Here is a 27913-nt window from a genome sequence, read left to right on the forward strand (position 1 = left end):
GTAACCTCACATGGCAGAAGGAGTGAGGTAGCTCTCTGGGGTCTCTTTTGTAACAGCACTAATCTCAGAACCTTCATGACTCAGTCACCTGCCAAAGACACTATCTCCTAATACCATCACCTTAAGGATTAGAATTTTGACACATAAATTTGAGAAGAACATAAACATCTAGACAATAGCATGAGGCAACTTGCAGACTTCCTGCTGAATGAGACCATGGCAGACACAAAAGAGACCCCAACTCCAGGGGAGAGAATAGCCTAGCTGAGGGTGAGGGCTGAGCAATAGGACGCTCTTCCATTGCAGGGGCATGTGCCTATGCATGGCCTGGAAGAGAGGAAATGCAGCATGTCCCAGCAAAGGGACATATGACATAACCTCGATTAAGTGCCAGAGGTCACACATTCCAGCCTTGGAATGGTCTTTTTGTTTGTTTGTTTTTTGTTTTTTGAGATGGGGTCTCGCTCTGTCACCCAGGCTAGAGTGCCGTGGCGCGATCTCGGCTCACTGCAAGCTCTGCCTCCCGGGTTCATGCCATTCTCCTGCCTCAGCCTCCCGTGTAGCTGGGACTACTGGCGCCCGCCACCACGCCCAGCTAACTTTTTTTGTATTTTTAGTAGAGATGGGGTTTCACCGTGTTAGCCAGGATGGACTCGATCTCCTGACCTCATGATCCACCCGCCTTGGCCTCCCAAAGTGCTGGGATTACAGACGTGAGCCACTGCACCTAGCCTGGTATGGTCTTTTAATGAGTCCTGCATCAGAAGTATTTCCAATCTGTATCTGAATCTTCCAAAATACATTGCAGAAGACCCAAATCCTAATACATAGCCACAGTCTTTATAGTTCTTATTTCCCATTCCTCCCAGTCTCCAATTCTCTCATCCTCAGCAGCTGCCCCAAAGCCTCTCCCTTCTCTCACTGCTCTGCCTTGAGATTCCTCCTGAAATCACAGCAGGGGCTCTCATTTTTCTACCCTCTTCCACACTAATTTTCTTTTCCTCTCTCCTTTACAAACCGAATCTACCCAGACTAGCACCTCCGTTTTTTTCCAGATGACTCCACGTGTGTGTGTGTGTGTGTGTGTGCGTGTGTCTTGGGCAGGGCAGGAAAGTCACCTACATCAGACAAAGCTAGAGGTTTCCTTCATGTGCAGAGAGAAAGTGGGCACGACTCTGCATACATTAACAATTTTGTCTCTGTTATATACATTTTTGGAGATGACAATTAAACCTGTGAGTGAATTTGGTCAATCATAAGGTCTGGCAACAACCTTGAACGGAGGTTTGCACCTTAGAATTCTCTAACTATGATAGATCAAAACAATGGCCACAATGCTTTCCAGCTTCTCCCATCAAGAAGCCTGCTGCCCACTTGTTGGATCTTGTAAAGTCTTGTGACTTGCCTTGGCCAAGTGAATATGGCAGCCGTAGCACTGTCTGAGTTCTGAGCCTAGGTCTCAGTCAGCTTTGCAGCTTCTGCTTTTGCAGCTTTGGCAAACTAGACACAGAGTATGAGAAGTACCGGGCTAGCCTGCTAGAGGAACAGAGACAGTGGCCCAGCCTCCTCTACTACTCCAGCCAGCAGACAGGCAGCCCCCAGGAATAGAGCTTCCTAGATGACCAGCAGCTGGTCACAGAGACATGTGTGAGACCAGCCAGGACCAACAGAGAATAAACATCCAGTGGAGCCCAGCCCAAAATGCTAACTCACAGAGTCATGAGCTACATAAATGGCTATTAAGTCACTAAGTTTTGGGGTAACCTGTTACACAACAGAAGGTAACTGATAAGATATGGCACCCCAAACCATCATGGTAACAGGTTCTAAAGGAGGCTTCTGAACCAGTGTCTGCCTGCCATTGAAAGGGCTTCCCATCACCTGTGGGTATGGAGTACTCATAGGTCTCCCATGGAACCCTTCTGTTGGCTTTCCTGTCTAAACCTCTAGACCCCTGTTCTGAGTCCTGCAACCCTGGGACAGTTTTGCTTTCATCCTTCCCTCCTGCTGTCTCCCATTATCATGGCGACATATATCAGAAAGGAAAAATAGCACATTTCTACAAATCAGCTAAGGTTTTGCAGCAGAGATGACAGCTGGGATTGCTGGCCCATTGTGGAGTACAGTACCACAGGATCTCTTCCAGATGGAGAAGCAAGCTGGACCCACCGCAGGAAGCAGCTCTGTTCTCATTAACTAACATTAGTGTTTGGAATCAAGTAACTTTTCTAGGGCTGGAGATTGTAGTGGAATTGCTAGCGACATGATGAAGACTACAGTGAAGCTCCCAGCCCCAGAAACTGCATCCTCCTTCCTCCCTACCCTGTTAACGTGTTACCTGAAATTCCAACATTCATTCCTTTCATTTTGTGTAATGGAAAATGCTCTGACATTAACTATGTACTGTCTGCATAGCAAAGCCAATATCAACAAAGTTAAAAGGCCACAGAATGGGAGATGTCTGCAAAGCACATAGCTAACAAAAGATTACTGTCAGGAATATATAAAGAATTTCTACAAGTCAGTAACAAAAAGACAAACAGCTCAGAACAATGATGGATGAAGGCGGTCAAAAGACAATTCACAGATCAGTTCACTCGAATGGCCAATAAATGTGTGACAAGGAGCTCAGCCTCACAAGGAGCCAGGGAAAGGTAAACAATAAGCAGTAATAAGACATCAACTCACAAGTCACCAGATAGGCAGAAATCATTGCAGGAGAGAACATCAATTGGTACAGCCACTTTGATGAGGAATTTAGTAACACCTAGTAAATGAGAAGACGCACCCTGAGACCCAGCAATTTCACATCCCAGATCTAAAAAGAAAAAATCTTCTCGCACGTGTGCACAGAAGACATGCCCCAAGGCGTTCACTGTGGCTCTGTTTGTCATAGCAAAAAATTGGAAACAACCTACATATCCATTTAGAGGGGAAATAATAAATTATAAAATATTCATACAATGGAATTCTATACCAATCTTAAAATGAGTGAATTAAATTTGTATGTATCATCATGAATAAAATATTATGTTGATATAAAAAGCAAATTGTAGAAAGTTAGGTAAAGTTTGCAGTTTATGTAAAATTTTAAAACCCCAAAAGGATCCTAGACGCATATATAAAAGTACAAAATTGGGCTGGAAGATTACCTACTAGTGTTAGAATAGGGTTATCTCTTGGGGACTTGGAAGGGGACAGGAACTGGGGAGGTGAACAAGGGGGCCTCCAATAGTATTTGTCACATTTTATTTTTTTAGAAAAGAAAGCACCTACGGAAATAAGGCAAAATGCAAATACTCATGAAACTTGATGGTGGATAGACAAGGGCTTATAATTTGTTTCCAATTCATTTATTCATTCATTCACTCATTCATTCAACAAATATTTACTGAGTAACTGCTTTGTGCCAGGTACTGTTCTAGGTGCTGGGGACACAGTTGTGAATATGACAAAATCCCTGCCCTTGTGGCACAGACAGTAGAGATGTGCAGACAAGAAACAAATGAGTAAAATTATTAAATTGTCAGATGATGATAAGATCTATGGAGAAAAATAGGACAAAGAAGGTCAATATGGAGTACCGGTGTTGGGAAAAGAGGGCAGAAGGTTTAAATCGGGAAGCCAGGAAAGATTTTGATACAAAGGAGACATGAGGATCAAAACCTGCAGGGATAAGAGAGGGAGCCACGGGCATGAGCAGGGAGGGACCCTCGAGGCAGAGGAACAGCAGGTGCTGAGGCCCAGGGGGAGTGCCTGGTGGGCTGCCAGAGCATAGGAAGAGAGATAGGAGATGAGGTCCCAAGGTAATGGGGCAAGAGACGGGGAGCATCATGTATCTTTTAAACATTTCACAATGGTTAGCAGAAAAAGAAAAACAGGAACAGACAGAGAGAGGGATTTCCAAAAGGTGGTTGCTTGAGCTCAAACAAAAATATATAGATTGGTGCAAAAGTAATTGCGATTTTTGCCACTTAAAAGTAATGGGAAGGCTGGGCGCAGTAGCTCACACCTGTAATCCCAGCTCTTTGGGAGACTGAGGCGGGCGGATCACGAAGGTCAGGAGTTCAAGACCATCCTGGCCAATATGGTGAAACCCCAGCCCTACTAAAAATACAAAAATTAGCCGGGTGTGGTGGCACATGCCTGTAGTCCCAGCTACTCGGGAGGCCGAGGCAGGAGAATTGCTTGAACCCAGGAGGCGGAGGTTGCAGTGAGCCATCATCGTGCCACTGCACCCCAACCTGGGCAACAGAGCAAGACCAAGACTCCATCTCAAAAAACAGCAACAAAAAAAGTAATGGGAAAAAACGCAATTACTTTTGCACCAACCTAATACTTGGGAAATGCAAATTTTAAAAGTAGATGAACTCTTCAAAGTTTGAAATGTGCCACTAAGTCCATTGAAGTTTCAAGAGGGAGCTGGAGGGATAGTTCCCACTGGCTTCACACTGGACCCACCCAGGATCTTTACAACATCCAAATGCCCAGGCGGCACCCAAGTTACATCAACCAGAATGCCTGGAGCTGGGCCGAGCACGGGTCTACACCAACCATGGCCTGGTGATCTCAAGTGCAGCAAAGCTTGGGAACCACAAGGATAATGTGCTGAGTTTCCCTAACCTAGATGAACCTGCAACCTTCCGATTTTCATTACATATTTCCCAGACCAAATCACAGGACTGGGTTTCCCTACAGAACATCAGTTTGTGAAATGGAACTCAGTTGTTTGGGGTTATTTTTAACATAGTTTTTAAAAACATTTTTTTTTTTTGGTTAAGAAAGCAATATATTCCCAGTCATTTCCATATAGATGTAAAGTACTTAAAATAGTGTCTGGCACATCATAAGAGCTCAATAAATATTGCTCTTATTGTTGGTGCTATTTATACCTTAACATGAAGTTTATCATCTCTCTTCCTAAACACAGGTCTTGGTTGACACATCAAAACATTTATTAAGAATATTTACTACAGGCTTACAACATGCCAGGGACTTTATATGTCTGCAAGTCAGAATATTCTGATTTTAAACATGAGGAAACAAAGGCTTAGAAAGGTAAAGCAACCAGCCGAGGGTCACTCAGATAATTGGTGGCATGACCAAGGCTACGTGCATGGATCTTGCCCACCACTAAAATTCGTCCTGATTTTATAAGATTGTTGCTCTTTCCCAACATGTGAATGTAGTTTTGGATTTTATTCTTGTGTAAAGGAATACAGAAATGAAAGAACCAGATGCTTTTCTGGGCTCCCCAGGCAGAACTAATCTCTCCTGTCTCTGGGCCTCCTCGGGCCTTTGTATGTTCCTCCATTATAGCTCTTAGCATATCGATTTCCAGCTGGAGTTGGGATTCACGGTAAAGTCAGGGAAGGGGGTGGCTGCCCCGGGTACCTCCGAAAGCTGTTGTTCTAAATTGTGCTGTGGTTTGAATTGTGCTGTGGGTATGGGCTACAGTGCATGGGCTGCAGATTTTCTATATGAGCTACACTGCATGGCTGCAGATTTGCTGGCAGTGCTATGACCCCTTGTGTGAGGGATGAGACCATACAGAGGCAGTGCATCCTAGTGGTTAAGATAGGGAGTCTGGTGGCAGAACGCCAGGTTTCCAATCCAGGGTCTGGCCCTTGGTGGCCTTATGACCTTGGATGCCTTTCTGGACCTCTCTGTGCCTCCATGTTTTCATCTGTAAAACAGAGGTAATAGCAGTATCTTCTGCATAGAGTAGAAAGGATGAAAGGAATTAATGCTTGCAAAGTTCCTGAACAGAGCCCAGCATACATCAGCATTAAATGAACATTAGCTGTTTGCATCATGTTATGGTTGAAACTGGCATCAGAATGGGGTTACCTTTTTGGAGGTTGGGAGGGGACAGGGACTAAGGAGGTGAACAAGGGGGCCTCCAATAGTGTGACCTGGATGACTTTCTGGACCCCTCTGTGCCTTCATTTTCTGAATCCATACAAATAGAACACAGATTGGTGGTTGCCAGGGCCTGGAGTGAGGGGTTAAACGTAGTGACCGCTTAATGTGCATGAGGTTCCCGTTTGGGAAGATGAAAATGTGTGATCCTAGATAGAGGTGGTGGTTATACAATGCTGTGAACACATTTAAGGTCACCGACTTGTTCACCTCAAAATGCCTAATTTTCTGTTATGTGACTTTCATTTCAATGAACAAAAATAAACCTGGCTAACCTATATTCTCATCCCAGTTCAACATATCTTAGCCAAATCACCTCTTCCTCATATTTCCTCATCTGTCAAAAGGTAATAATAGTAATATTTTGATCACAGGTCACATGTGAGAGTTAAATTAGGCAATTATGTAAATTAGACCATGCATGTAAAGGACTGGGCACATAGTAAATGTCCAAGAAATGATACTGATTTGTTTTTGAGTTTAAGGGCTACAATAGTGAGCACTTTGGAAGTGACCATCTCTGCCTTTTCATGGAATGAATTGACACATGTCACCTATAAAAGGATTGTATTGTCAAGCACATGCATGCAGGTCACGTACAAATTAAGGAGGAAGCATTCTCCAAGACTGACCTGCTGGGATTTACCTGGAAAACCCATTCTCGGCAACTCAAAAATTCTCACACTTACCTCTTTTAGAACTAACTATAAGTTACTTAGCAAATATTTGAAATAGACCCATCAATTTCAATGAAATATATCTCTAAAGAGATTCTATCCACCTTTACTCAGATATCAGGAAATGGTTCCTACTCCAGTGTGAAGTCACTGCTTCAACAATGCCTTTGATGGAAGACATTGGCAGAAAGGAATCTCTTGCACACTGTTTTGTGTGCAGTGTTCAATTTTGTTTGAAAAACAGACATCCTGGAATTTCTACAACACCTGTTCTGGCCTGGGGGAGGGGGATGGCTTTAAAGAAACACATGTCTATACTGCCCTTCCATAATGTGATCAAACTGCAACAGAAGGAGATGAAGAAAAAACAGTCAGAGATTTGTAAGATATAAATCATAACACCAACAAAAAAGGCAGAAATATTATAAATGAAAGACCAGGTGCACTATTCCAAATTATGCTGAATTGAGCCCAAATCCCTAATGTCTCATTTTGTACTGGCTATCCAAACAGATGTCTTAGCCTTCAGAAAACTCACTAAAAATGGAAGTGCAAATCCTCCTTGAGCTGTTGCTTTACCCAAACCTCCTGCCGCCATGTTGATGCCAATGACCAACATGGTGAAACCTTATCTCTACTAAAAATGCAAAAAATTAGCTGGGCGTGCTGGCGGGTACCTGTAATCCCATCTACTCGGGAGGCTGAGGCAGGAGAATCGCTTGAACTTGGGAGGTGGAGGTTGCAGTGAGCCGAGATCACACCATTGCACTCCAGCCTGGGCAACAAGGGTGAAATTCCATCTCAAAAAAAAAGAAAAAAAAAAAAATCCAAACTCACTAATGGTACTCAATACCTGTTCTCATTTTTCCCTCAGAATTACCCAAATGTTTTAGAAAACATAGCATTTAAATTCCACATCTCTTTATTTTTCAGTTTATGGTAAATTGGTAAAAAAAAAAAAAAAAAAAAAAAAAACCCTATTCTTCTTCTCCATAGATCTATGCCCCTTGATATGACTTTGCAGTTCCTTCTACTAAGAAGATGAATCCATTTCTCCACCCGCTGAGTCTGGGCTGGTCTTGTGATGTGCATCAATAGAAGTGGCTGAAGTGACGGAGTGCCAGTTTTTAGCCTATACTTCAAGAAGCCTGTGGACTTCCACTTGCTGTCTTGAAACCCTGTTTGAAAAAGGTTTGCTGAGGACAAGGCCAGACTAGCCTGCTGGAGGGTGAGAGACCACAGGGAGCAGAGACAAGTCAGCTCACATTAGCAGAACCTCTCAGTCAATCCACAGACCCGTAAGCGAAAATAAGTATTCTTATAGAATGGCACAGTGGTTTGAGGATTGTGGGTTATGCAGCATTATTGTGGAAATAGATAACTGATACACCATCCTTTTTGTTCACTCATATGCATTCCTTCTTTGTTATCATCTACAGGAGAGTATTAGCAATGGACGTTGATCAAACCCTCATAATAATAGCAATAAGAAGAACTGATTCTGAAAATTATTATGTGCCAGGCAATGTGCTAAAGATTTTCCCTGAATCCTCTCACTTAATCCTCACAAAAGTCTTGGGAGGTTGTGTATGGTAGGCAGCTTCTACAATGGCTCCCAATGACCTCTGCTTTCTGGAATTCAGACCCTTAGGTAATCTCCTCCCCTGGAGTGTGGACCAGAGCTAGTGACTCACCTCTAATGAATGAAATAGCTCAGTCTGATGGAAGTAGCTGCCCTGTCGTGAGCTCCCCTAGGGAGAGGCCCACATGGGAAGAAATCAAAGAATGCCTCAAACCAACAGCCAGAGGGAAACTGAGGCTTCAGTCCAACAAGCCAGAAGGAACTGAATCCCATCAACAACCACTTCAGTGAGCCAGTAAGTGGCTCCTCTCCCAGTCTTGAGATGGCTCCAACATCAGCTGACACCTTAATTACAGCCTCGTGAGGGACCCTGAGCCAGAGAATCAGCTAAGCCATGTCCAGATCCCTAGTCCTTAGAAACTATAAAACAGTAAATGCTTGTTTTTTCAAACTGCTAAGTTTTGGAGCCATTTGTTATGCAGTCATAGATAACTAATATATGATATGATGCCTTTTTTGCAGATGAGAAAGCTAAAGCTTGGTGAGATTTAGGAAGCCTACAGTTACACAGCTGACTCCCTCCAGAGGCCCCGTCCACAACCACTGTTGGACTCCTGCTGCTCTCAGAGGCTTGGAGTTGGTTTCTCCTCCCCCAAATCAGTCTCAACACTCACCCTTACTTCCTGCTCTTCATGGTCTCAGCCTCATTGTTCTTCCTGGACTCATTTTTTCTCTTCCCTTTGTTTTATTTTTGTCTCTTTCTTTCTTTTTTGTCTTCAGTGGAGTCCTAGCCTTAACATTTTCCTTCTTTAATCCTTTGCTCCCCTTCCTTTCTCTTTCCAGCCCTCTGTAAGCTGTAGCACAGTGTTTACATTTAAGCCAGCCTCCATCGAGGCCTTCAGTTGCTGATGTTCAAAAAAATCAACCTAGAATAACAACGTATTGTCATGTAAATGGCACCTCAGAAATAAACCAGTCAAATACGCTTATCCCCACAGTTCACATGGGGGAAAAGCTTGCTACCTGATGTTCTAATACATAATAGTTGTTTTCTCATTTATCAACTTTCATCCCCAGTATCTGTAAGCTCCAAGAAAGCAAAGACTTTCACTATTTCACCACTCTTTTCTCCAGGCCTAAAATAGGTCTCACTCCAAAATAGACAGGCAAAGATTATTTTGTGAATGAATGAATATTAAATACAGAAGACAACAGATCAAGAAGGAGAAAAGGGGTTGCAATTGAATGAATAGCTCTTATGTGCCAGGCATTTTTACCAATATTATTTTCTTGAATGGTCGCAATCATTTTATGGGGCTTCCTATTCTGTAAGTGGGGAAAATTGAGGCTCAGAGAAGTAAGTTAATTTCCCAGAATAACACAGCTAGTAAGGGACAGAGCAAGGATTTGAACCCAAGCCCCATGACCTCAAAGCTTGTTCTCTTTGTTTCACATCCCACTACTGTGGGCCTGTGGGTCTCAATGGTAGTGTCTCAAGCCCTCAGACTAGAATCTACACCTCCTATGACCTGGCTTCTTGGCAAGCAGCTGAATGGCCAGAAATCCCACCACGGCCCCTACTACACCTTTACAAACACAGGTCACAGATCCATCTTCCTTAGTAGCACTCCTTGCCGGTAAAATAACAATACAATCTTGTATGACTGTGGGAGAGCGATTAAGAGCAGAGCTGCACTGGAATCCAGTCCTCTCAGTTACTTGCATGACTAGAGCAAGTTACCTACCATCAATTTCCTCCTATGGAAAATGAGGAAGAGAAACGCACCTAACTTCATCGGGTTGCTGTGTGAATGAAATGAGTTGGTCCCTGTGAAACGCCCAGAAGAGCCAGACACATACTAAGTCCTCAATAAAATTAAGCCAAAATAATTATTGTCACTTAGCCTCTCACGTCACCCTCCCAATCCAGTTAAGTACGTCCCCTTTTTAAGGATGAACAAACTGCCTCAGAGAATGTCAGCGATTTGTCTGGATTCTTCAACAAAGCCAGGAGAAACGAGGCTCCATATAACACTCCCCTTCCCATTCTGCGTACCTCACCCAGAATCCATGTGGCTCCTCCATCCGCTCTTTCTCCACCCCTCCCGCACTAGCTCCTGTATATGTACACTTGATAATTTGGCTTCACATCTCCAAGCTGCACTTGGAATCGTTCAGATCACAGCCAAGCATCTTTATGGGTTGTTCAATCTTTGCTTCTGAAATGAGGCTTTCTTTAAGAGAAGAGGGAGAGGAAGGCAGAAGATGGAGCCCCAGATGAAGAGGGAAACTGAGTAGGAGATGGGAAATACAATGAGAGGGCTTCCAACAGGGACCCCATCCACCTCCATGAAGCACAGCACACTCATTTCCCCCACAAAAGTCTTCTTCGTTGCAGAATGGAATGGGGAGCCCACAATAACGAGTCTTTAATTACGAAACTCTTTTACCTTATTGCTTTTGCGTGGCCCCGATGAAAATGAGCAGTGGCAGTTTCTATTAGAAATGTTAATTACTTTCCCGGGTAATTAGACTCACTGGGTATCGCGAGCACCTGACCTCACTTCTTAACAGCAGAGTTGGGAGAAAGAAAAAACGTGGCTGGGGTTGAGGGAGGTGGAGAAGAAAAGGAGAATGTTTATAAATGCTGAGAAAAGCAAAATAATCCAAATTAGCTAATGGAAAACTGTAGCTAAAGGGCCCCTGAGGATGGCTGGGACAGGATACCTGCTAGGAAAGGGCTTCTGAATGCCAGGGACTTGTCATGAGGATGGAAACAGGGACAAGCCTCTCTTAAAATAATGGGACCTTGGAGAGATTCCTACTGGGTTTCCTCTAGCAAATGAGGCTGCTGAGGCGCCAAGCTGCTCGGAGACTTCCCAAGTTCATGCGGCAAGGTGGAGGCAGGTCTGAGCCCAATAGGGCTGCTGCTTCACCCTGTCTGATACCAAGGGGGATTGAGTCCTTCAATGATTAGCCATTGACCACATGCTAAGGGCTACTTCGGCACAAGGAGAACAGCACTGACACAGTTCCAATTCCTAAGGAGTTTAGGGTCTGGGGGTACAGAGAGAAAATGGCCATACTGCTATGAAGGAGGCATATAGAAGGCTGTAATAAAGAATCATTGGTATAGATGGAGTAGTCAGGGAGGGCTTTCCTGTGGAGGTGGCTTTTTCCCTGAGACTTAAAGGTAGAGAAGAGTCCCCCCATTTGAAGAGTTGGGGTGAAAGAGTGTACTATGTGGTTTTGTGTCCCCCCAAATTCACGTCTACCCAGAACCTCAGAATGTGACCTTGTTTGGAAATGAAGGTCTTAGCAGATGTAACTAGTTAAGATGAAGTCATATTGAATTAGGATGAGCCCTGAATCCAGTGATGGTGTCCTTATAAGAAGGGGAGAGACACAGAGACACAGCTGCACAAGAAAGAAGGCTGGGTGATGACAGAGACAGAGATTCAAGTGATGCAGCTGGAAGCCAAGGATCACTGGCAACCACCAACACTGGAAGAGGCAAGGAAGGATCATCCCTTGGAGCCTTCAGAGACGGTATGGACCTGCTGACACCTTTTTTTTTTTTTTTTTTTTGAGACAGTCTCACTCTGTCACCCAAGCTGCAGTGCAGTGGCATGATCTCAGCTCACTGCAACCTCCATCTCCCGGGTTCAAGCGATTCTCCTGCCTCAACCTCCCGAGTAGCTGGGATTACAGGTGTGTGCCACCACACACAGTTAATTTTTGTATTTTAGTAGAAACTGGGTTTCACCATGTTGGCCAGGCTGGTCTGGAACTCCTGACCTCAAGCGATCTGCCCGCCTTGGCCTCCCAAAGTGCTGGGATTACAGGTGTAAGCCACCGTACCCGGCAGGACACCTTGATTTTGAACTTCTATCCTCCAGAACTCTGAGACACAAATTTCTCTTGTTTTAAGTTACCCAGTTTGTGTTACTTTGTTATAGCAGCCCTAGGAAACTAATACACTTGGCTACCATGAGCCCACATCCCTGGCACTACAGAATACATTCCAAAAATATAGGATAAGGTTATGTAGAGAGTGCTGAATGAAGGTTCCAGCTCTCCTGCTGACCTACAACTTCTGGCAAGTCACTCCCCAATTTGGACCTTATCTAAGTCAGGAAGAACTTGGAGTTCCCAAACACACAGTCAGGGCCAAGTCAAATCTCAATCACTCAAGGATCTGTTTAATGTGCAGATTCCTGGGCCCATACTCCCAGGCTTCCAGAAGCAGCATCTCTGGGTGGGGCTCCAGAATCTGTACTTCCTAACAAGCTCCCTGTGAGAGGGATTTAGAGATGCCATTATGTTTTTAGAATTTCTGGGTCCAAACACACACTCTACGTCCCTTTCAGAGCAATGTGTATCATATTCTAAGGGCTGCACACTCTGGCCTTGACCATGAGCTGCACGTGCCCATCCGCACTGACGTAATGCACTGCTGAGGCCTGTTTGAAAACCCAGGCATCCCAGATGCCAAGAGATGCTTCTGCCAAAGGGAAGAGGCAGGCTCGATCCTCAGAGTCATTAAAGAAGCTGTTTACAGAGCCCTGCTCCTCTTTTAATTTGTTTGTCTTTTCGATTGTGTAATTGAATCCAAGCCATGGGGCTCAGCCAAGCCTTGCCAGGGAAGGAGAGATCCCTAGATACCCAGGAGTGACTGATAGTCATTTCTGAGGCAAGAAGTGCTCTGGGTCTGGGTGGCAGGAAGATCTGAATCTTGCCATGCTTCTGAATGGAGGCAGTGTGGTGCGGGGGACAGTGCCGGGACTTAGCAAATTAGAGAAACCAGGGTTCAAATCCCACCTCTGCCATGAGCCAGCTGTGTGACCTGCACAAATTGCTAAGTCTCGCTGTGCCTCAGATTCCTCATTTGTGAACCCAAGAGTGACACACCCACCTGGCAGGGCTGCTGGGAGAACTACAAGAAGCAATGCACACAGAGACTCCAGTACATTGTGGATGCCCAGTAAAATATACATTATCGCTATCTTATTACATTTGTTATTACTGTTATTGAATAGCAGAAGGCTCGCATGGAGAATGCCAGCCCCTCTGGCAGTGGATGGCACAGAGCTGTTAGAGCCAAGAGGGGATAGAGAGATGGCAGCCTGGTGTCATGAAAAGAGCCCAGAATCTAGAATCAGAATTTCTAATTTTGAATTCCAATTCTGCTGTATTCCTTCTGTATGGCCTTAGATGAGTTACTTAAACACTCTCATCTCCGAAGTGGAAACCAGTATTCCTATCATACCCACCTCTGCTTGTGACAATCAAATGAGACAGCATATGTGAAACTGGAAAAACTCCAAATCTTTTTACAAATCCAAAAAAGAAATGATTCTCTAGCCCCCTGGTTCATAAGTCTGGCTGCACATTAGAATCCTCTGCGATGTTTTTTAAAAAAATCTCAGTGTCTGACCCAGTTGAATGGCAATCTCCAGGAGTGCGGCTTGGAAGAGCAGGCAGCCACTGAGGGTGGCTGACCTGGCCCAGAGCTCTTGTGCTGCAGAGGAAGAAGGCTACGCCCAGAAAGGGAAGGGGCCTTTGTACACAGCAGGTTAGTTATACTCTGGAGTATCCCTCACTCTCCACCTCTGCCTCCTGCCAGGATGAAATTCCAACAGGCAGAGTCTCAGGGATGAATCAGAAAGCCAGGAAGGATTATTTGCATTGTGGCACCCTCCTGGGAAACCAGGGCATGCACAGTCGGTGTTAGCCAAGCGGGATATGCCCAAAAGCTCCTCAGCTTGTGGGCACTCACCTTGCAGAGGTGCCCCTGTTCTTGGATGATCAAGAGGGGCAGAGGTCTACTTGCGGGCAACTCAGAGGTGGTTACTGCAGACAAGCCCATAAGAAAAAGCATGCAGAATGGAAGGTAAGCAAGTTTCGGGGTCAACCCAGCTAGATTTGAGTTCCCCACTCCCACAATCCCCTCCCCACCACCCGCCACTGACTAGCTGTGCACCATCAGGCAAGCAGAATGAATGAGAGTTTTGCTATTTAAACACCATGTTTCCCTGCTGGGCTGGCTCTGGTTCCTGCTTCTTAAACATGCTTCCTTTAGCTCTGGTATTCAGTCTACTCCCTTGGATGAATCAGCCCTTTTTGGGAAAGAACAATGTCAGGCAGGCTCCTTTATCTACAATGGAATTGAATGAACCAGATTGGGTTGTTTGAAGAAAATAAGGGAGCAAAGGCAGGGAGGCCCCAGCCTCCAAAAAGCTGTGTGTGGAGGAGGCCCCAAGAGCAAGCTAAAGCCAGGACCCTAGGTGGAAGACCCACCAAGGGAGATGCAGTGGAAGGAACTTTGTCAGCACAAAATTGTGTAACAAAGGAACCAGCTGCCTTGAAAAGTAGTGAGCTCCCTGTCACTCAGGAATCAAAGTGGTGGAGGTTGCATGGCCACTGGTGAGGATGGTATTAATGGGATTCATACATTCAGTGGAGAGGTGGACTAAACAAACTTGAAGGCCCTTCCATGCTCAGATTCTCTGTTTTCCAAAGTCTGAAGTCCCACTAACCACATCTGCTAAAAAGAAGTCAGGCAGACTTACAAATCCTGACTCCACCACTTGTTGTGTGACCTTGAGCAAGTTTTCTAATCTTTCTGAGTCTTTTCCCTCATCTGCAATATAAAGATAATCATATCCATCTCGAATAACTTGGGTGAGAATTAAACCATGTACTACTATATGCACCGAGTGCCTTGAACAGGCCTTCCACACAGTCAGGTCTGAAATAGCAAAGCACCAGCCTGGCAATCCTCCCAATCTCCAGCAGTAGCTTCCCAGTGGTCCTCAGGTTTCCCAGGATATGTGCTCATTAAGCAGATTAGTGCACAAAACCAACCATTGCTCACATCCTTGGATGCCCAGGATTAAATGCTGGTCGCAATCTCCCTTCCCATTAAGCTCCTGCCTCGCAGAACCCAAGCTATTTCACAGGGAGGGAGGTATTAATAATCATGCCTAAAGGGAAGCTGCTATTAAGATATTGAGAGGGGGAGAGAAAAAAAAAGTGGTGTAAATGACCACGAAGAACTCAGGCACGGTGTTTGAGCTGAAAATGCACATCACTCATTCTGGTCTGCACTGCTAAGCAAGAAGGCAAATTCCTTCCTAGTTGCTGCTGCCAAACATTCTCTCCCCAGGGCACCAGCAGGCTGCCTTCTAAGCTTGTCTCCCCCAGGCCCATCCTAAAAGTAGGAAGTAAGCATCGGTCTGCTGGGCAAATACCAGTCAGGGCCAGAGCGACACAGCTGACCCCCACCTCAACACCTTCTATGTGCACAGTATAAGTAGGGAGCTTCTAGTGGGATTTGAGGGGCCCAGAGCATACTCCCACCTTGGTCCAAAAAGCATCTCCCTTATTAATTTACCATGCATGCTTGGAACTTATGACTTTTCCGTTTTTCATTTTCAAGGTACTTTTACTTCTGTTTCCTAAAACTGAATTCCTAGACCTCATTAAAAGAAGGCAAAATGGTCAAAACCATTTCCCACAGCTAAGAACTCCTAGTTGGTTTAGAAATCACCTCCCAGTTAACCCAGGTGACCTGAGGGAAGAATAAATGACATCCTTGGAAATTGAGGTGAAACTCATGCTGCCCAGGACCCTTCCACTTCTTCCCCTCCCTAACAGACACACACACACACACACACACACAAACACGCACATGTCACCAGATTCCATCTTGAGCTATCAAATGCCCAGTCAGCCCATTTGTATTAGTCCTTTCTCACATTGCTCTAAAGAACTACCTGAGACTGGGTAGTTTATAAAGAAAAGAGATTTAATTGACTCACCATTCTGCAGGCTATACAGGAGGCATGGCTGGGGAGGCCTCAGGAAACTTACAATCATCTTGGAAAGTGAAGGGGAAGCAAGCACATCTTCACACGGCAGCAGGAGAGAGGGAGTGAAAGCAGAAGTGCCACACCTTTAAAGAACCAGATCTTGTGAGATCACTATCACAAGAACAGCAAGGGGGAAATCCACCCCCATAATCCAATCATCTCCCACAGGGTCCCTCTTTCAACATTGGGAATTACAATTCAAAATGAGTTTTGGGTGGGGAAACAGAGCCAAACCATGTTACCATTCATTCAAGATGATGGCAGCCAACACTCTTGTCTCACACGTAAGGGACAGCAGTGGCCGAGGGGCCAGGTTCTCTACTACCTGACACTATAAATGCTCTAGATGGGCTCATATTGTAGAAAGTTAATGACAAACCTCCCAATCAAAACACAAGGACAGATGGTTCCTCTGGTAGGTCAAATCAAGGAGGGTGAAGGTGAGAATGAATTAAGTATCATCACATCCATTTTACAGATGAGGACGTTGAGGTGGTAAGAAGTGACTTGCTCGTTACCACAGCCAACAGATGGCAGAGGTAGCTTCAAATTCAAGTTGGCCAAGCACTAAAAGGTGTGTTATTTTCATTATGTCACACGAGTCCTTACCCAAACGCTCAACTTTCCCTGCTTCACAGTGTGGAGAGTGTCCAGGTCTGGGTCCTTTAGAAACAAGGCTACTCTGTTAGGCCTGTGACTGTCAAAACTTAACAAGCATAAGAATCACCTGGGAGCTTGTTAACCTGCCAAACATAAGTGTGGTCTAGACCAGCACTTCTCAAACTTACATATGTACACAAATCACCTGGGGATCTTGCTAAACTGCAGATTACGATTCAGTGAGTCTGGGGTTGGGGTGAGACGGTATTTCTAACAAGTTCCCAGATGAAGCCCATGCTGCCAGTCCGTGGACCACATTTTTGAGTTGCAAGAGGCTAGAGTTAGCCAGTGCTTGAATCCTGGCTCCACCACCTACTGGCTGTGTAACTTAACCTCTCTGTGGCTCAGCCCTTTCTATATTAAAGATGTGTGTCAATACAGTGCTACCTCATGGAGTTCTTTTAGCTCATGGAGATGATTCATGTAAGTCACTTAACACAGCAAGCAGTGCATAGAAAAACCTCAATAAATGGAGAGCTATTATTATCAGTGAGTTTTGTGGCACATTATACGCTTTCAATAAATAAAAATTGTTAGTGTTAACATTTTTCCATTAGCATACATTTATTCAGCTTTTCCAAGTTCTGTAGTTTCCCCTGGAAATGAATTTCAGAGCTAGCAGTTTGCATTTGTATAATGCACATTCATGTATATTTCCATTTTAGTTATCAATGCTAATTTAGTGCTGAAAACAACATGATGTAAAACTTCTGCAATTCCGTGGCTGAGTTTGACCGGCCAGTTCTTCTGCTCCACATGGTGCAGCTGAGGTTGCTCACATACTTGGGAGCTTAGCTGAGAGCAACGCTGAAGCTGAAACGTCCAGGTTAGCCTCTCACCCTCTGGGGCTCTCTCTCCACATGGTCTCTTGTCATTCAGTGGTCTAACATAAGCTTTTTTCATAGCATGATGGCTGGTTTCCCAGAGTGAGTGTTTCAAGAGGAGGGGCCCCAATGTACAAATGCATATCAAACCTCTACTTATGTTTACCAATGTCCCATTGGCTCAAGTCAGTCACATGGCCACACCCAGAGTCCAGGTGGGAGGGGACTACACAGGAAGTGTGATTCATAAGAAGCCACCCACATGAAGTCTACCATGATTAACTCATTTTATTATAAGCCCTTTGAAGACAGGAGCTCATATGCTAGGTGCACCATCGTATCCCCAGTCCTAGAAGATTACTGAATACATCCAATCCTCACAACCAACCCAAGAAGCAATTAAAGCAAAAATATTCTCCCCATGTGTAGATGGCTATGACAGCCTGAAGTTGTGTTGCTAGTGAGGAGGGTTGGCGCCCAGGATCCCAGGCTCTGACCCTCATTCCTTCCTCTCCACTGTCCTGCCTAACCTCGGAGCTTAAAGCTTTTCTCCCAGCTCTTCCCTCCCTGTGTGACTCCTTTCTCCAAGCCTCCTGGTGACATAGTTAATTATTTATAAATGAACATTTAAATGCACCAGAATAAGTGCTATGTAAGGGAACCCTGTGGTGACTCATTGAGTAATTAAAATAATCATTTATTCCATAAGCATTTATCAGGTTCTCAGTTTGTACTACGCACTGCAGGGGCAGAGATGGACAAGAAAGAGGTCCAAAGAGTTAGAAAATGTGGTTCTTGCCCTCAGGGAGCTAAATCACTTATTCTTTCATGCCACAGGTGTATTATGCACCTCCTACTCATGTGTCCAACTAAGTACTGGGCAATGGAGGTGAACCCAGCACTGCTTCTGCCCTCAAGATGCTCACAGACTGGCAGGGCGTAAATGAGCCCATAGTTGTAACTGTTACCCCTGCAAACACAGAAGGGCCTTAACTCTGCCTGGTGCAGAGACAGTGCTCAGAGAACTTCCCTGGAACAGTGACCCACAAACTTTCTCTGGACACAGAAGTTGACCCATTAGACAAGACCCAGGAGGCCTTACACACAGAGCCAAGGAGGCAGGGAGAACAGTACAAGTCACTGAGGTGGGAAGGGAGGGCTTCTGTCTTCTGAATCCTACGTGCAGAGCCAGTTTTCCCAGACAGGCAGCCCAAAATTGTTCCAGCCAAGAGTACCAGCAAGCATTACTGGGCAGGGTGATGCCTCCCCTCTTCATCCTTTAAGACTCTAATCAATGCCATCTACTTGCACAGGACTTCTCTGATGGCCAAAGTAGGTTCCCCACTTCCTTTGCTATCACACACCATGTTTGCCCCATTCATGGTGCCTAGCCCTAGCTTTGCTTATGTACTTACTAACTGTCATGTCCATTCAAATTAAACACTGTGAAGGTAGGTACTTTACCATTCCCCAATATCCCGTTTAGAATGTAAGGCACAAAGCAAGGACTCTGTTTTGTTCATTTTCATCCCAAGCATGTAACAGAGTCCCTGGCACATGGTATCTTCCTAAAGAATGAATGAATGGGCTGGGCGTGGTGGCTCATACCTGTAAACCCAGCACTTTGGGAGGCCAAGGTGGGCAGATCACAAGGTCAGGAGATCAAGACCATCCTGGCTAACACAGTGAAACCCCACCTTTACTAAAAATACAAAAAATTAGCCAGGCATGGTGGCGGGCACCTGTAGTCTCAGCTACTTGGGAGGCTGAGGCAGGAGAATGGTGTGAACCCAGGAGGCGGAGCTTGCAGTGAGCCGAGATCACGCCACTGCACTCCAGCCTGGGCGACAGAGCGAGACTCCGTCTCAAAAAAAAAAAAAAAAAAAGAATGAATGAATGGCAGGGTCCTTGAAGGAGACATGAAAGGACTGTGACTTGGGGGATATTAAGAGTAAATACTATAGGTGTACTGTGGCTTTAGAATAAGACAAATCTGAGTTCTGATCTTGCCTCTGCCCCTCACTCAGGAACTATAGTAAAGCAATTTTTTCTTTTCAGTTGCTCCACATTCCTCAGCCTCGCGTCAGACATCCTTTTTCAAATCAAATTTTAGAGTGGATATGAGGGTTCTATTTTTGACAGGGTTAGCGATGAGGGGGTCTTCTGAGTCTCCCAGGGAGGTCAGCCTGGAAGGAGCCCAGTCAACAGCATATAATCAACATTGTGAGGAGACATCAACTGCAAAGCCAAGCTGAGTTTTGTTCCCAGGTCATAACACCTAGGTCCCAAGGGGAGCTAGCGGAGTTCAGTTTGGGCAGATGGAGCATTGAGAATCCATAATACACAGGGAGTCAGCTACTTGGCAAGTCTGTCTAGGGCCTCAGCCTAAGAGATAGAGAGAAAGGCAAGAGAGCTCTATGTTTTCACACGTGGTGACCCCTCTTCAGAAAAAGCCATCCTTCCCTTCCACATGAAAGACTTTTATCCATCCTTCAAAACCCCATTGAAATGCCCCTCTTCTCTAAATCTTTTCTGCCTTTCATATAAAGGTAGTCACTCCCTCTATTTTATTCCTATTGTAACTGGAGCATGCTTCTACTGATAATTATCATCTTTTCCATTAGGCAGAGAACTTTCCCAGAGCAGAGAGTTGGCCTTACCTCTCTGTAGCTTCAATGCCCAGCACAGTACCTCTTGTATAGTAGCCATAATAATCACTACCTTTTATTAGGCACACACTCTGTTTTCAGGATTTTTGCTAAAAGCTTTATGTGCATTACTTAATTTAATCCTTACAACAGCCCAGTGAGTTAGGTTCTAATAGGATTCCCATTGTATGGTTGAAAACACTGATGGAAGTAGAATTCACTACATACCCAATGAATGTGTGTTAAATAAATGGGCAAATAAGAAAGTGACTGAGTGAAATAACCAGAAGTAAAGTTATTTTTTGGCTGTCTTTGTCTTCTAGAGAGCAGATAATCACTGGGGCATCCTACTGGATGGAAGTGATCTATACCCATGTGCTTAGATTCCTTTCATGTCCATAATGGGAAAAGGGTTGAATAAAATGTATGACTGGCTGGGTGCAGGGGCTTACACCTGTAATCCCAGCACTTTGGGAGGCCAAGGCGGGTGAATCGCTTGAGGTCATGAGTTCAAGGCCAGCCTGGCCAATATGGTGAAACCCCATCTCTACTAAAAATACAAAAAAAAAAAAATTAGCCAGGCGTGGTAGCACTTGCCTGTAATCCCAGCTACTTGGGAGGCTGAGGCAGGAGAATTGCTTGAAATTGGGAGGCAAAGGTTGCAGGGAGTCAAGATTGCACCACTGCACTCCAACCTGGGCAACAGAGGCAGACTCCAGCTCAAAATAAATAAATAAATACATACATACATACATACATACATACATACATACATACATACATACATACATAAATAAATGTGTGACTGAAATCCCTGGTTACAAGATATGATTTCTCAGACCCCCTAGAACAAAAGACAGGGCCTCAAAACCATTGTCTAAGAGCAGATCGTTACCTCTTGAGGGGCTGCTCATTCTGGAATTTCTTTCCTTCCATAATACACCTACCTTGGCCACCCGGATGGTCCTCCAACTGCCTTGTGGAGGAATATGCCTGCAACTTGCATCTCTCCTAGCTTGAGTGACATGGACAACTGTAGGTGTTAATGCATACACATTTCCACTCCTCTGACCTTTATTGGTGAGAGCCTTCATCAGGAACACTGTGTCCTATGTACTCAGAGATTAAAATGGACTTCCTCTTTAGTTGCTTCTCTTCAAAGCCTTGGTCTGGTGAATACCTGGCTCTTGTGATCACAGCAGATCTGTTGCTCAGGTCTCAGTAAAAATTCTAGACTCAGTCTCAGAAACTTCATAAGGTGCTGTTACACTAGTTATGGGCCTGAGATAAAAGTTGTGGGTGGGTGAGCCCTGATCACGAAGAGACAGCATCTTCTCATGCCCACCATCCAAATGAACTTAAAGGTTCTCAACCTGTTCCACCCCCAAAGCTGTGTGCTTACTACTCCAGGAGGGCCAAAGAAATGCTTCCTCCCTGGCAACAGCTGGAGCCAAAGAAATTGTTTCAACATGAAAAACACATGAAGGTGGATGTGTAACATGTTAAGCCCTGCAACAGATTTTGCAATAGTTTCAGATCAAGACTATGTAATACAGATAACAATCATATTTGGGCATATTCGGAAGTCTTGCAAATTCAACCCCCTCTAATGATATTATTTAATATCTATTGAGCATCCACTGGGGCTAGGCCTCATACTAAATATTCTACATGCAACTTAAGTGTTCATTAGCAAATGAATGGATGAAGAAAATGTGGCATATATACACAATGGAATATTATTCAGCATAAAAAGAAGGAAATTCTGTCATTTTCAACATAGATAAACCTGTAGGGCATTATGTTAAGTGAAATAAGCAGGCACAGAGAGACAAATACTGCGTGATCTCCCTTGTATGCAGAATCTCAAATAATTGATGTCATAGAAGTAGAGAGTGGCAGAGTGGTCACCAGAGGCTGGGGTCGTTAGTGGCGAGGGTGGGTTGGAGAAAGTTGGTCAGAGAATACATAACAACAGATACATAGGAAGAATAAGTTCAAGAGATCTATGGCACAGCATGGTGACTATAGTCAACAACTATATATTGTACTCTTGAAAAACAGAGAGTGGATGTTAAGTGTTCTCATCACAAAAATGATAACTGGCCAAACACGGTAGCTCTTGCCTGTAATTCTAACACTTTGGGAGGCCAAGGCTGGTGAATCCCTTGAGACCAGGAATTCAAGACCAGTCTGAGCAACATGATAAAACCTCATCTCTACAAAAAATACAAAAAATTAGCCGGACATGGTAGTGCACACTTGCAGTCCCAACTACTTTGGAGGCTGAAGTGGGAGAATCACCTGAGCCCAGGAAGTTGAGGCTGCAGTAAGCCATGATTGTGCCACTGTACAGCCTGGGTGACAGAGCAAGACCCTATCTCGAAAAAAAAAAAAATTATAACAATGTGAGGTAATACATTTGTTAATTAGCTAGATTTAGCTATTCCACAATGTATTAAAATACATACTTCAAAACATCATGTTGCACATGATAAATACATACAATTTTATCTGTCCATTTTTAAAAACTTTTTCACAATCCTAAGAGGGAACAACTGTTAATATTCCTCTCATTTTCCAACTGAAGACACTGAAGTTCAAATAGATCCAGTTGCCTGCGCAGGGTTTCATAGCCATGGGGTAGGGGAGTGCAGGTTTGACAACAGGTCTGTGTGACTCCCAAGTCTCTGTATTATTCTGCCAGAATAAGAAGCCAGTCTAGCTTTGGTGGGCCACGCCATCTAATTAGTGGAGTTTCCAAGCCAGGAATCTCAGAGTCACCCCATAGACTTGTGCCAAAGCTTCTCAGCAGGGCCTAAGAACACAGACACAGCATCCTTCATGAGGGAGCCAACCTGTCACCTAGGAAACAATCCGCCCCTCGACTCAAGACTCAGGTAAGTGTCTGCCTCTCCCATCCATATCTACATCCCATTCCAATTCTCTAAGGATCCAAGAGGAAACACCCTTCTCCTCCCTTCCCTTCCAGAAACACCCTGAGCTGCTGGCCTCAGCCCCCAGAGCATCAGTTGATGACTTAAGACCCGGAAGTCACTACCAGAGCACTTTGAACACACCGGATCCCAGGACAATTGTACTTTTCTAGGCCTCCATTCCTTTCTGAGTGAAATCAGGAGTTAGATTAGACTAGATGTACTCTCTTTTTTTTTTTTTGTGAGATGGAATCTCGCTCTGTCACCCAGGCTGGAGTGCAGTGGCACAATCTCAGCTCACTGCAACATCTGCCTCCCAGGTTCAAGCAATTCTCCTGTCTCAGCCTCCCAAGTAGCTGGGATTTCAGGCACCCACCACCACACCAGGCAAAATTTTTTTTGTGTTTTTAGTAGAGACGAGGTTTCACCATGTTGGCTAGGCTGGTTTCAAACTCCCGACCTCAGGAGATCCATCTGCCTTGGCCTCCCAAAGTGCTGGCTGGGATTATAGGCGTGAGCCACCTCACTGGCCAGGAATTAGACTAGATGTACTCTGATAACTCGGCCAGCTTTGGCATTGCCAGATATTCTAGAACAGTCCATTTTCTGCTGTTCAACAGAACTTTCTGCAGTGATGAAAATGTTCTGTATCAGTGCTGTCACATACAGCAACCACTAGCCACGTGCAGCTATGAAAGGTGGTCTGCTGTGATGAATGAATAGTTAATTGTATGTAAGTCTGATGGATTTAAATTAAAATAGTTGCATGCGACTGGTAGCCACATATTAGACACTGCAATTCTAGAACTATTATTAATAAGATAGCTTCCGGGCTCTGCAAGATATGTAAGGTCATTGTAGGTAATCAGTAATATCACTACAATAACCAACAAGGCACTGAGGAGTAGCTTGAAGGGCTAAGTTCTCCCAACCTCCATCAGCCACTTAGCAAAGACACCAGAAATGAACGAAGTAATTGTATTTAAAAACAAAATAGTTTCCTGTGCAAAGAAGCTTCAAAATTATTTGTCCAGTAGCCCTGCATAACTGCACTATGTCCCTAACCTCTTCCCATACATTCTGCTGCAGCCACAGCCTCTTGCGTCAGCTTGACATCGTTTTTTGTCTCGCCACATCCATTATCTCTTTGATCCTCAAAACAGCTCTCTGAAGGAAGTCTCATTATTCCCATTTTATAGCCCAAAAATCTAAAATTCGAAAGATTTAAATGACTTCTACTGAACCAAAGAAAAATCCTACTCCATGCAATGAGGCTTGAGGCAGTTGGCTGATCTTCCCACATTTGGAAATGATAGAAGCCTGGATCTGTGACTCTTTTAAATAGATAGGTAAACTCTCTCAGTACCTTGCTGGTCTGCAGGTGTTATTGAATGCACAAGGCAGGGAGAAGAGCTGCAGGCATGGACAGAGAGCAGATGGTGCCCGGCCTGATGGGAGGGGAGCACATCACACAGAGCATTAGGGGCCATGTGTAAGACTCAGTTCAACTTCAATGCTCTGTGTGATGTCCAGTACATCTCTCTACCTCTCAGGGCCTTGGTCACCTTCTCTGGATAATAAAGGTGGGATATACCAGATAATTTCTAAGGCCTCAGACAGCTTAGGACTTAAGGAATTCATGGAGCACTGTTTGCTCTGAGTCTAGCACCATGCATGAGATAGAGGGAAGAAGGAGGCAGGGCTGCCTTCCCTCAGGAAGCTCTGCCAACTGGTCATTGCCATTTGCAGAGTCATCTGACCTACGGAGGTGTGTGTAGAGGGGACAGAATGAGACTCAGGAGTCAGCCAGACCTTGGTTCACTACCTTGCCCTGCCTCTTCAAGCTATACAGGATTGGGCAGATCGCATAACCTCTCTGAAAACCTCAGTTCTGTCAACTACAAAGTAGGATCACCACAGCCCCTCTCCAAGGTTGCAGTGAGGACCACATGAATCAACCCATGCCAAGTGGTGCCTATCAGTGCTGCATGTACCATGAATGTCACTTCCTTTCCTTTTGCTTTCTCCACCAACTAACAGAGAGAACACCTGCTGTCTGCCAGAAAACTCCTGTTATTGGTCTTGATTCACAGCAGGTCTCCCTCCTACTCCTCTCTCCAGCCCTGATCTATGCTTCCAAGCCCTGCTGGATCCCTAAAACATGCATATCAGGCCTGCCTGGTGAGGCAGGAAACAGACCAGAAAAGAGAAGCAGGTTAGGATGACAAGGAATGAAGTCTCCCTCCCCAGGACAAGATCTTTAGCCAACTCGTCCCCCGTCTTGGCCGAGACAGGCTGGAAAGTTGCTCTCCTGAGGGATCCCACCCAAAGATCCCACTCATACATCAGTCTTCAAGCAGGAACAGCTCCCACAGCTACAAGGAAGAGACATCTGTCCCTCCCCTTCCCACTGACACCCAGAATGCGTCTAATTAGATTGTCTCTGCTCTCAGCTGCCACTATGGTTGGTGCCATGGAAGTGCAGCAAGAGGGTGACGTGAGACACAGATGCCCAGAAATGTCAGGTATTTGCCAACCCCGGGGGTCAGGCACTTTGGCTGGGATGGAGAACTTGCAGTCAAACCACAGAGATCTGTAGAGGGTGGACAGTGAGTTGAGGCCAAGATAGGAACTGTTTTTCTGGAAGGAAGCGAATCGTTTTTCAAAATAGGCTCTGAACCAAGCTAGCTTTCGAAATCTTATTCCCCAAATTTTGGATCTCTGATTAGAAATTATACCAGTCGGGGTCTTGGCAGGAAACAGAAACTCACTCATCTGGTATTTTTGAGATTTTTAACGAAGGGACTATGATGGGTACACAGGGGTGGGCAGAATTCAGACAGCCCAGAGGGAATGTTGAGGAACCCAGGCACTAGCAACAGCAAGAAGCCGTGACCACTCCTAGGGCGAAAAGGAAAAAGGAAGAAAAAGTTGCTATCAGGGTCCAGTCGAGAGCTGGCTTCTTTACAAGGGGCCACCTACCAGAAGCTGAGGAAAGAGATACATCCATCCATCACCAAAACCGCAACAAAGCAGGGAGGACAGGGTGAATTCAGATCCCCAGCATCTCTCTCCTCCCAAACTCCAACTGCCCCAACTGGCCAAACCTGACCAGAAGTTAAATGGCAAGAGCCCTGCAGTGCAGTCCATAGAGGTCGGGCTCATGGGGCACACAGCAGGGCAGAGAAAGAATCAAGACAGATATGAGCAGATGAAGAGTATCCAGGTGAAAAAGGGAAAAGCTCTCGATTTTGTGTTGGAGTTCCTGACCTGGGATCAAATCTTAACTGTAACATATATTAGCTAAGTGGCACTATGCGAATTCCTTATCTTTTCTGAACATCAGTATCCTTATTTAGAAATGTCCTATTATCAAATTCAGAAAATTAGAAATAATATTTGTAAATAGAATTTATAGTGCCTTACACAGAAGTGGTAAACAATGACATGGAGGTAGCTAAAAAAAAAAAAAAAAAAAAAAAAAAAAATCACTGGCTTTGAGATCAGGTGCTGGGTTTCCTATCCTGGTTCCATCACTTTCTTGTGTGACTTTTGGCAAGCAGCTTGACCTATCTGAACCCAGGTGTGTCACCTGCCAAATAGGTATAAGAACATCTGCTTTCACAGAGTGACATTAATTAAATAATATATATAAGTAGTTTAGTTGTCCAGGCACAGTGGCTCATGCCTCTAATACCAACACTTTGGGAGGCTGAGGCAGGTAGATTACTTGAGGCCAGGAGTTCAAGACCAGCCTGGCCAACATGGCAAAACCCTGTCTCTACTAAAACACACACAAAAAAATTGCTGGTTGTGGTGGCGTATGCCTGTAATCCCAGCTACTCATGAGGCTGAGGCACAAGAATCACATGAACTCAGGAGGAGGAGGTTGCAGTGAGCCAAGATGGCACCACTGCATTCCAGCCTAGGCAACAGAGCAAGACTCTGTCTCCAAAAACAAAACAAAACAAAAGGAGTTTAGCATAATGCCTAGCACAGACAGTTCCAATACTTATTATTGTCTTCTTCTTGTTGATAAAAATTGAGTAGAAAGTATGTCTCAGGTGTGCCTGGAGGCATATGATTTTCTCATCTTGACTTTGTTTCCCCTAACAGAGGCTGGTGAACTTGAATTTCAATGGTTCTTCACTCAGCAGAGCCTCTTCTAGGATTGGTATTCTCTTCAGGTGGAGACCCACAGACCCAGGCTCAGCCAGACCAACAATCTTCCTATAAACTTGGCACCCACCCTCCACAATCTGGCTGTTCCCCCACCCCAAGAGGAGAGCAGCACTTGGATTATGGATCATGGAAGAAGGCTCAGCTGGACCAAAGAAATTTTGGCCCCTCCGTGTCCTATGTCATGATTTCCTCAAAGCACAGTGAATCTAGAGACACAGCCCTGAAGACCTGGGCTTTGAAAGTCCTTTGCCAATTGAAGGAATGGGTGTGCTCTGACTCAGGCTCACATCTCGACTGTGAGAAGCTTGAGGACTGAGATGGTCTAACCCACCTTGCTGCTCCTGCATCTGACACAGGGCCTTGATGATAGACCTGAACACCCACAATATACCAGGCCCTGGGCTACACCAGGTGTACTTCACTGAACAAAGCAGACTTTAAAATCCAATGTCCTCATGAGGCTTATAGACTGGCTGAGGAGTCAGAAATTTTACAAGTAATTACAAATGTTATCACTGTGATTGAAGTTAATGTAGGAGATCCTAGGAGATCCACTGCCAGTTAGAATGCACAAGGACCAATGTTCCCATCAATAACAGAATAAAACA

The 27913-nt window shown here is 44.8% G+C and overlaps 1 long non-coding RNA gene across 1 annotated transcript in view; it reads right to left on the reverse strand.

Annotated features, from left to right (window-relative positions):
* Positions 1-27913, reverse strand: part of LOC129467958 (uncharacterized) — a 120765-nt gene that overhangs the window by 80534 nt on the left and 12318 nt on the right. Inside the window, exon 2 of the long non-coding RNA XR_010117216.1 lies at positions 16005-16138. This is a non-coding gene — a long non-coding RNA (uncharacterized lncRNA). The remainder of the gene's footprint in view (positions 1-16004; positions 16139-27913) is intronic.

Source organism: Symphalangus syndactylus, chromosome 18 (assembly GCF_028878055.3).
Source record: "Symphalangus syndactylus isolate Jambi chromosome 18, NHGRI_mSymSyn1-v2.1_pri, whole genome shotgun sequence".
Classification (NCBI taxonomy): domain Eukaryota; kingdom Metazoa; phylum Chordata; class Mammalia; order Primates; family Hylobatidae; genus Symphalangus; species Symphalangus syndactylus.